This window comes from Suricata suricatta, chromosome 4 (genome assembly GCF_006229205.1).
Source record: "Suricata suricatta isolate VVHF042 chromosome 4, meerkat_22Aug2017_6uvM2_HiC, whole genome shotgun sequence".
Taxonomy (NCBI): Eukaryota; Metazoa; Chordata; class Mammalia; order Carnivora; family Herpestidae; genus Suricata; species Suricata suricatta.
The window spans coordinates 77,368,746-77,377,513 of record NC_043703.1 but is presented as its reverse complement, the minus strand read 5'-3'; the positions used below and the strand labels follow the sequence as shown (position 1 = coordinate 77,377,513).

The window sequence follows — 8,768 nt, the reverse complement described above, 5'->3', positions numbered from 1 at the left end:
TTCTTGAAATGGCTGTGATGGCTGGTGCACAGCAGTTATATTAGATCATGTGGTAAACATGAGGATAGAAGCAAAGTATTAGGATGGCAAGGCATCCTAGATGCACCCAGGCTACTGACAACTGCAGAGTCACAAGAGAATTGTATATTACCTTCCTCTTGACTTCATTTAACTGCAAAAAGAAAAATATTAATATTTTTGGGTTTTCTGTGATATGCAGTTGAAGCAATGTTTAATTGATTTAGCTAGCCTGGACTTAGCCGAATCCCATATCTCATCCTACACACAGTCTACTGAAGGTTATAGGAGAACTTCATACAGTCCTACAGTTTAATACATCCAAACTAATGCTCCCCTGAGACCTTTCCTTATGCACCTTGTCAGATCCCTCTCCACCCTTCTCCCTAAATCTTCACAACTGTCCTCAGGTCAGTGACCACCTGCTTCCCTCACCCGGCAGCCGCCCTGGCTTCCTATTCCTTCAGCACTGCCTCTCCAACTTGACCACCAGCCCTCTTACCCATTGGTAGAGAGTGAGCCCCTGCTCTGCAGTTAGCCCTTCCCTCCTCCAACTGTGCTATCCTTTCCCTCCAACTTTTCTCCCCTATTTTGATCCACCATTAAGCCCTTAGTCATCTGTGACTCACACAGCCTCTTTTCTCCTGTCTTGATTCTCTTGAGAAAGTAGTTTGCCTTTATTTTCTTCATGCTTCTTATTTTACCTGTTGGCCCATTGCAATCTGACTTCCACCCCATAAGTCTATGGAAACTGCTCTTGCCAAGACAACCCATTTTCCGCCCAAATCAGTGGGATTTTTGCTCCCCTTCATTTTTTACTTTCTCTCCCTCTCCCCCTCTCTCTGCCCTTCCCTTGTTCACACGTGCTTGTGCTCTCTCTCTCTCTTCAAATAAATAAATGAACATAAAAATTTTTTTTTAAAAGACTGAATCAACTGAGCCCTAAGGTGTGTATTTCTTGTCTGCCCAGGTAACTGAATACCCAGATATTTGATGGGTTATTTGTTGTTGTTTTCAATAATCACACAAAGAGAATTTTACTGTATTTTCTAGTTAAGGGTTTCTAGGAATACAGTGTTCATAGTTTTACCTTATGCTGCCATTTTACTGGATACATTTATTACTTCTAGAAAATTTTGTTCAGTGCCCTTGGATTCTCTTTCCATGCAGTCATGTAATGCACAACTAATAAGAAAACAAATAGGGCTACATATTTTTAAATCATAAAAAAACTCACATTTCTAGAACTCTGAAAAAATAGAAAAATTAATATTGTAGATTACATGTGTCATCTTTTATTTTAAGAGAAATAAGCTACCATGACATATCATGTTGTACCTTTGGTTTAAAATATGCCAATCAAGAATAGGTTTTGAAGTAATAATAGTTGATATATTAATGATTCTTCTTTTATTAATAAAATAAGTAGTGCTTTGTTTTTCCAGGGTTATATTAACTTTTCATTTCTAGAACAAACCAATCTTTTAATGTGTCCTTATGTTCTAAGTATTGATATTTTATTTTAAACTTTAAGGAAATTGGTCTGCTTGGAGTACCTATCAAATCTGAAGACTAAATTATATTTGTCTTGTGAAAGAAATTTTACATGATGCCTTCTTTTTGTATACTTTGAAACAGATCAGGTAGCAGAAGGAGTTTCTTTTCTTCCAAAAACTTATAAAACCTTTGGACACTTTTGGTTAGGACTGTAAACTGCTGCAACCACTATGGAGAACAACATGAAGGTTCTTGAAAAAATTAAAAATAGAATGACCATATGATCCAGCAAACCTACTTCTGGGTATATACCCAAAAGAATTGAAGGCAGTATTTCTAAGAGATATTTAGACAAATATCTCATAACTCATGTTCATAACAGCATTATTCATAATAGTCAAGAGGTAGGGGCAACCCAAATATCCATTTTTGGGTAAAGAAAAATACAAAATGTGCTATGTGCCTATAATGGAATATTATTTGGTCTTAAAAAGGAGAGAAATTCTGACATACATTACAACATGGGTGCACCAGAAAGATACTATGTTAAATGAAATAAGCCATCACAAAAATGATAATTTTTGCCTTCTTTAAGACCACCAAAGTGCTGGGGATAAGGTAAGCAAGGCCACAAAGCTTTCTTAATGATATTGAAATTGCCTTTTCTTTTTAAAAAATTTTTTTAAATGTTTATTTATTTTTGAGAAAGAGACAGAGTGTGAGCAGGGACGGGGAAGAGAGAGAGGGAGACATAGAATCCAAAGCAGGCTCCAGGCTCTGAGCTGCCAGCATAGAGCTGACGTGGGGCTCCAACCCATGAACCGTGAGGTCATGACTTAGACGAAGTCAGACACAACGGACTGAGCAACTCAGGCGCCCCTAGGCTTTTCTTTTCTTTTTTTTTTTTTAATGAATAGTTTACTGCTTCTCCCAGCTGAAAGCCAGGCTAATACACTTTAGTGTTGGAGAACTCGTCCATCTTTTTGGTGGCCAACGAGTAGCCTCTACTCTTGAAAGTGGGGGAGGGCTAGCAAAGATTGTCTTTGTACTAACAGCGAGTAGAATGGTGGTTAGGAGGGGCTGAGGAGAAGTGGGTGGACTGAGCTGTCATTTAATGGATACACAATTTCAGTTTTGCAAGGTTAAAAAGTTCCAAAGTTTGGTTCCACAACAATATGAATATATTTAACACTTCTAAACTATGTTCTTTAAAATGGTTAAGATGGTAAATTGTGTGTGTGTGTGTGTGTGTGTGTGCATACGCGTGCGTGTTTTACCACAATTTAAATAAAGAAAAACAAGAAATTCTTCCATGAGGCCACTGGGATTTAGTACCCTTTGGCTTTAACCATTGGTTCTTGGGAGTCAAAACTATTACTTTATCTTTCTTGTACATTTTCTTCATCTGTTAGTTAATTTAACCTAAGGGACAAGAATGTCAGGACTAAATGCATAACACACACACACACACACACACACACACACATACACACACACATACACACGCACGCACGCATGCGTGTGCCTCCTAAGAGGAGGAAGGGACCAGCTTGCACACTCTGGCACTTGAACCCCTTAATTTTAGACAAGAAAGCCAAGTGCCAGGCACAGTTCTGCCAGCCTTGTGGCACAAGCTTGTGGCAGATTTGAGACTCCAACCCAGTGACCTGTCCTTGCTCAGTGGATCCTCCAGAGCTATTGAGATCTGATGATATAATGGTGAAGTCTGCAATTAGTCATCCTAGGTCTCTGAAGTTTGTGTTACATATTTTGTTGTGCTTGATCTAGTTACTTTAACTTTCTGCCCTTCAGTTTCTGTAAAACTTCATAAGGGTGGTTTTGAAGATTAAATTAAATAATATTAAAAACACAGTGTTTGAACTTTGTATTTAATAAATGTCAATTACTAGTATCAGTATTATTATTTTAAATGTGTCAGTTAGAGTTTCTATTGTGTAAGGTGTTATAAATTGCTTCACATATTCTCTCATTTAATCCTCACAACACGAGGGTTATTCCCTTCTGACAACTGAGGGAACTTGAGATACAGAGAGGTTAATTTCTTACCCTGGGAACACAGCTAGCAAGCAGATGGCATTCTACTACACAATGGTGAGATCTTGTTGAAATTTCTTTCTTTGTTGTGTCCCATTGGCATCCTCTTTTTATAAGAAATGTCACTCATGTGTAGGCCTGTGCACTGTCCTTGAGTTGGTCTGTGGTGGCATTCGATTTTCTCCCAGTCTTCTTTCTGGACATATCAGGACTTACACTGTATTTATAATTCTTTGTTCTTATCTTTTTAATTTAATGTGAACATATTTTAAATTATAATATGAGCATACTTTTACATTGTGGAATATTTTAAAGATCTAATTCTTAGAGGCTAAATGGTGCTTGATTTCATGACTATGATACAATTTGTTTAGCTATTCCTCTAATTTCAAGCATACCCCCTGTTCTCACAGTCTCACTATAATGAATAAGTCTGTGCTTTTCCTAGTACAGAGACATTTATGCACATTTCTGATTATTTCCTCAATGTAGAAATTCAAATACAGATGTTCTCAGTCAAAAGAGATGACTCTCATAAGGCTTTTTGTTACATGTTGAGGAATTTCTATTTCATTAAGGCCTCACTAACCCATTTGAGATTTATAATTTTAAAAAATCTTTGCGAGGCTAAATGCCATGGTAACTCATTTTCACTTGCCTGTCTTTTATTACCATGGGTTACACTATTTTTCTTCCCTTTTTTAATTGGCCACTTGCCTTGTTCTTTTGCAAATTGCTGTTGATATCCTTTGCCTGTTTGGAAATCTGGAAATCTGGGTGTGAGATTTTATAAATTAAGAGCATCAACACTTTGTAATACATATATTATATTCTGGCTGTCATGTTTTTGTATTTTCCACCCATTGTATTACATAAAATTATGAATTATAATATTATAACCATATGATATTATAAATATGTCTAATACTCCCAATCATTTGTTATATTAACCTTTAGAATAGCTGTTCTTTTCATCTTTTGTTTTAAGTAGTTTCTGGGCTGAACTTGAAGATCCGCTGTAAGTTCCGAATGAATGTAGTAGGGCAGAATATTTTTTTTAGAAGATCCCCACATGATTCTAACACATAGCCCAGGCTGAGACCACTGCTTTCAACCATACTAAGGATGATCTTAGCTTTTTAACATCAATATATTTTAACCCAACTATTTTCATCTATGCATATCTTTAAGTTTAGCTGTTATATCCCAAATATCAGGACACTTCCCTTTTGGCCACGGTCACTTAAGACACCTAATGAGATTTGTGTTTCCACTACAGTTTTCTGTAACTTACTAGGTGATTTTACTGTCCTTTCCTTCATAAAACTGTCCTAATCTGCCTTGTTAAGTGTAGCATCTACTCTTAGATCTTTGTTGCTTTTCACAGCTGTAGGATTTTGTGGAGAACTCATATTAGGGTCTCTGCCTTAAAATTATTCTATCCTGGGGGCGCCTGGGTGGCCAAATCTGTTGAGCCACGTCGCTGTGACTTTGGCTCAAGGTCATGATCTCATGGTTCAGGAGTTTGAGCCCTGCCTTCGGCTGTGTGCTGACAGCTCAGAGCCCTCTTCAGACCCTGTCCCTTACTCCTTTGCCACTTGCATGCTCTCTCTCTCAAAAAGTAACATTAAAAATATATAAATAAATAAAAGTTTTGTATTCTGACTTAAAAGAGAAACCCATCCTGACGATGCTTTCAGTGATGTTTCCCAAAGGCGAAGTCTGGGATCACGCCTCCTGTGGCATCTCTAGCTGCAGTCACTCCTTCCATCACGCTGGCTTGTAAGAGCTTGTCTTTCTCTTTCTGGTTAAAAAAAAAAAACCTGACAGTGAAGTATTTGTAGATTCTTGGAGGATGTTTCTGAAGGAAAATTTTGTCCCCTTTAAAAATCTTTGCAGTCAGGATTTCAGTTGGCGAAAATAGTTTTGAATTATTAATCTAGCTTTCTTATTTTGGCCTTTTTAATTTCCTCTTGTTTTCCATTATTATTGTCCCTGATTCTACCTCAGCTGCACTGTTTGTCACGTTTGAGTGGAGAGCTGTGATTTGGGCGCCCGAAATTGTGAACCTTCTGTACGTCTCTGACTGTGCCTTCTGCTGCGGCCTGTTCCTTGGCATACATTTTCGGATGGTTTTGATATCTTTATGAAGTCACTAGTTTGACTTTTTTTTTTCTCATTTCACGTTTAAAGGACATTTTAAGCACAGGCCCTTTGGTTTAAAGTTTTAACTTTGGAAAATATTTCTGTGATAGAAATAATACATGCATATGTGTTAAAAAATGAAACAATCTTTTACACAAATAAAATGAAAAGAATAAATATGCCTTATAATCTCAACCCCCTCAAAGATAAAACCATACTTAACTGGGCTATAGTCTTCCAGACTTTTATTCTATAGTTATGCAAATCTATTCTTTATTACTGTTTTTTTCTATTTTAATACCGGCGTCACACTAGACATGCTATACTTACTGTAACTTACTTGGTCGCATACTGGATTGTCACCACATTCCCATCTTTTTATTGTTGGACAATTTGTTGTTCTATGACTGTGCCATACACTTTGGAAATAATTCCATATTAATAAACATTTAAGTTGTGTCTATCTTTTCCTATTACAGATGATGCACTGGTATCTATACAGACACTCTTATCCACATATGTATATCTTTCACAGTTTTGCAAGAGCTTTATATTCTCAGAGGATAAATGCCTAGAAGAAGAAATACTGATGAATATTTTCACTGGTTCTTCTAAATGGCAGTACTCAGGAAATTTCTATTTCCTCAGGTTCTCCTCTAAACTGATTATTAGCTCTTTTGTTTGGAATTTCCTTTAACCTGGCTATTATTATTAGCTTTTAAATCTAAACAGTATTTTGTTTTCATTTGCATTTTTTAAGCTCTAAGAAAATTGACCCTTTTCCAAATGTTTTTCCACCATGTGTCATCTCTTTGTTTCCTTATTACTTTTTGATTTTCATTCCCTTTCTTATTTGTAGAAGCTCTTTATGTATTAAAAATACTGACTGGTTTATATAGTATGAACTGTCTCACTTTGCCCCAAGTGCATTTTGAGTTAATAAAAGCTGGGTTTTCCCCCCATCTTCAAGTTTTTAACTTTAATACAATCAAATTTACCTTTACCTTCATGGGCTTTTGGCCTTCATCAAAGCTAACAAAGCTATTTAAACCCCAAAGTCACAAAAACATATTTCTGTTTTTTACTAATAAGTTTATAATTTTGGTTTTCATTGTTTGTTTCATGTTTAAAGCATTAATGCATATATAGTTTCTTTTAGTAGATGGTTTGTGTTGATAGTCAGGCTTCATTTTTCTTCCAAATGAATAGTCAGTAATTCTTTTTTATGTTTATTTATTTTTGAGAGAGAGAAAGAGAGAGAGACAGAGAGAGAGACAGAGAGAGGGGAGGGGCAGAGAAAGAGAGGCAGACACTGAATCCAAAACAGGCTTCAGGCTCTGAACTGTCAGCAAAGAGCCCGAGGTGGGGCTTGAACCCACAAACTGTGAGATCATGACCTGAGCCAAAGTCAGATGCTCAAGCAACTGAGTTCCCAGGTGCCCTGTCAATGTTATTCTTAATAAAGAATGATTTCTCTTACAATTAGAAACAAGGAACAGATGACATAACTCTAGTCCTAGCACTATTTTGGGAAAACTGATCTTAACAATTTTTAACCTTTAAAATATTAAAGATACAAAACATACCTACAGGAAAGGGTACAAACCAAAGATGTACAAATAAAGATAAACATTCATTTAATCAGCACTGCCCTTGATAAACAAAACCAGGAACTCCTAATCTGCATGTCTTTACTCAAAAAAGGAATCATATCCTGACTTTAACAGTAACCACTTTCTTGTTTTCTTTATAATGTATGCACTTAAACATGTTTCCCGAGCCCAAAAGGCTTAATTTTGTCTGTTTCTTAAGCTTCATATAAAAAGAAGTGAAGTTTTAATTCATTCAGTGTAATTTTCAGTTATTAATCATTTGGGTTATTTCACAGTCTGTTTTAAACAATGGGAATATATTTCTGGCAGTTCTAGAGGCTGGAAGTTCAAAATCAAGGTGTTGGAAGGTTTGGTTTCTTGCCTTGCAGACAGCCATCTTCTCTCTATCCTCATATGGCCCTTCCCCTGTGCATGCACATCCTTGATGTCTCCAGCTTGCTGGCCCATCCTGCAGATTTGAGGTTTGCCAGCCTCTATAAATGTGTGATCCAGTTTTTAAAAAACCAATCAATCAGGCCTTGCAGACACCACTGCTCTGGAGCTGTCCAAGCTGTCCAGCCATGATCAACCTCATGTTCTTTGACATAAGTGTGGATGGAGAGCCCTTGGCCAAGTGTCCTTCAAGTTGTTTGCTCACAAAGTTTCAAAGACAGCAGGCGGAGCAGCAAGATGGCAGAGAAGTAAGGAGCCCTATTACCTCCGTCCACCCACAATTATCAAACTGAGAAGAATTAAAAAGCCACAGCGCTCTGATCTCCAAGAACGGAGGTGTGCAGACAGACTCCTTATCGACAGCAGTCTCACGGTTGCCTGAGTGAGTGAGTGCCAACGGGGACCAGAGACTTTAGGGGAGGGAGCACAGGCTCTGGAGACAAAGCTCCCAGAGGCTTGGTACTAGGCCCGCTGAAACCCGCGTGTCCTAGGCGCACCGCTCCTAGCTGGGCAGCCGGGAGACCAGAGGCGGAGAGGTCAGCGGGGAGCCCAGGGCGCAGGGCTGCCAAGAGCCCAGAGGCGCACCGACCCCCCCCACCCCACAGTCGCTCACGCGGGGCGCCGGGTATCCAGAGGCGCAGGACCTTCACAGCTGCCCGCGGTACCTCCGGGCAAGGCAGGAGAGAGACCAGGGGAAGAGAAGTAGAGACTGAATCCCCCACAGCGCAATCCCTGCAGAGGAGAGATTCAGCCCAGGACTGAGGGCCACTGAGCGCTGAGAGAGAGATCTGTCCCTTCAGCGGGGGCGTTCAGTCGGACCAGGCAGCTCACCGACTGCAGGTGGAGCCAGGGGAGAACTCTGACTTCACAATCCCCCTATTTGATCCCGACCAGAAAGCTACCCATCTGTAGGCAATTTTAACTGTGGTGGCAATATGGAGTGTGCGGGCAAGGACTTAGAAACCGGGCAGAACTTAGAAAACAGAAACAATTAGATCCGCCCGAGGC

At 38.8% G+C, this 8,768-nt stretch overlaps 1 long non-coding RNA gene and 1 pseudogene across 1 annotated transcript in view; one reads left to right on the top strand and one right to left on the bottom strand.

Moving 5' to 3' along the window:
- Window positions 1-5,243: 5,243 nt before the first annotated feature.
- LOC115288931 overlaps window positions 5,244-8,768 on the bottom strand; it is a 90,432-nt gene continuing 86,907 nt past the window's right edge. The window contains exon 6 of the long non-coding RNA XR_003907279.1: window positions 5,244-5,374. This is a non-coding gene — a long non-coding RNA (uncharacterized LOC115288931). The remainder of the gene's footprint in view (window positions 5,375-8,768) is intronic.
- LOC115288930 overlaps window positions 7,889-8,768 on the top strand; it is a 2,180-nt pseudogene continuing 1,300 nt past the window's right edge.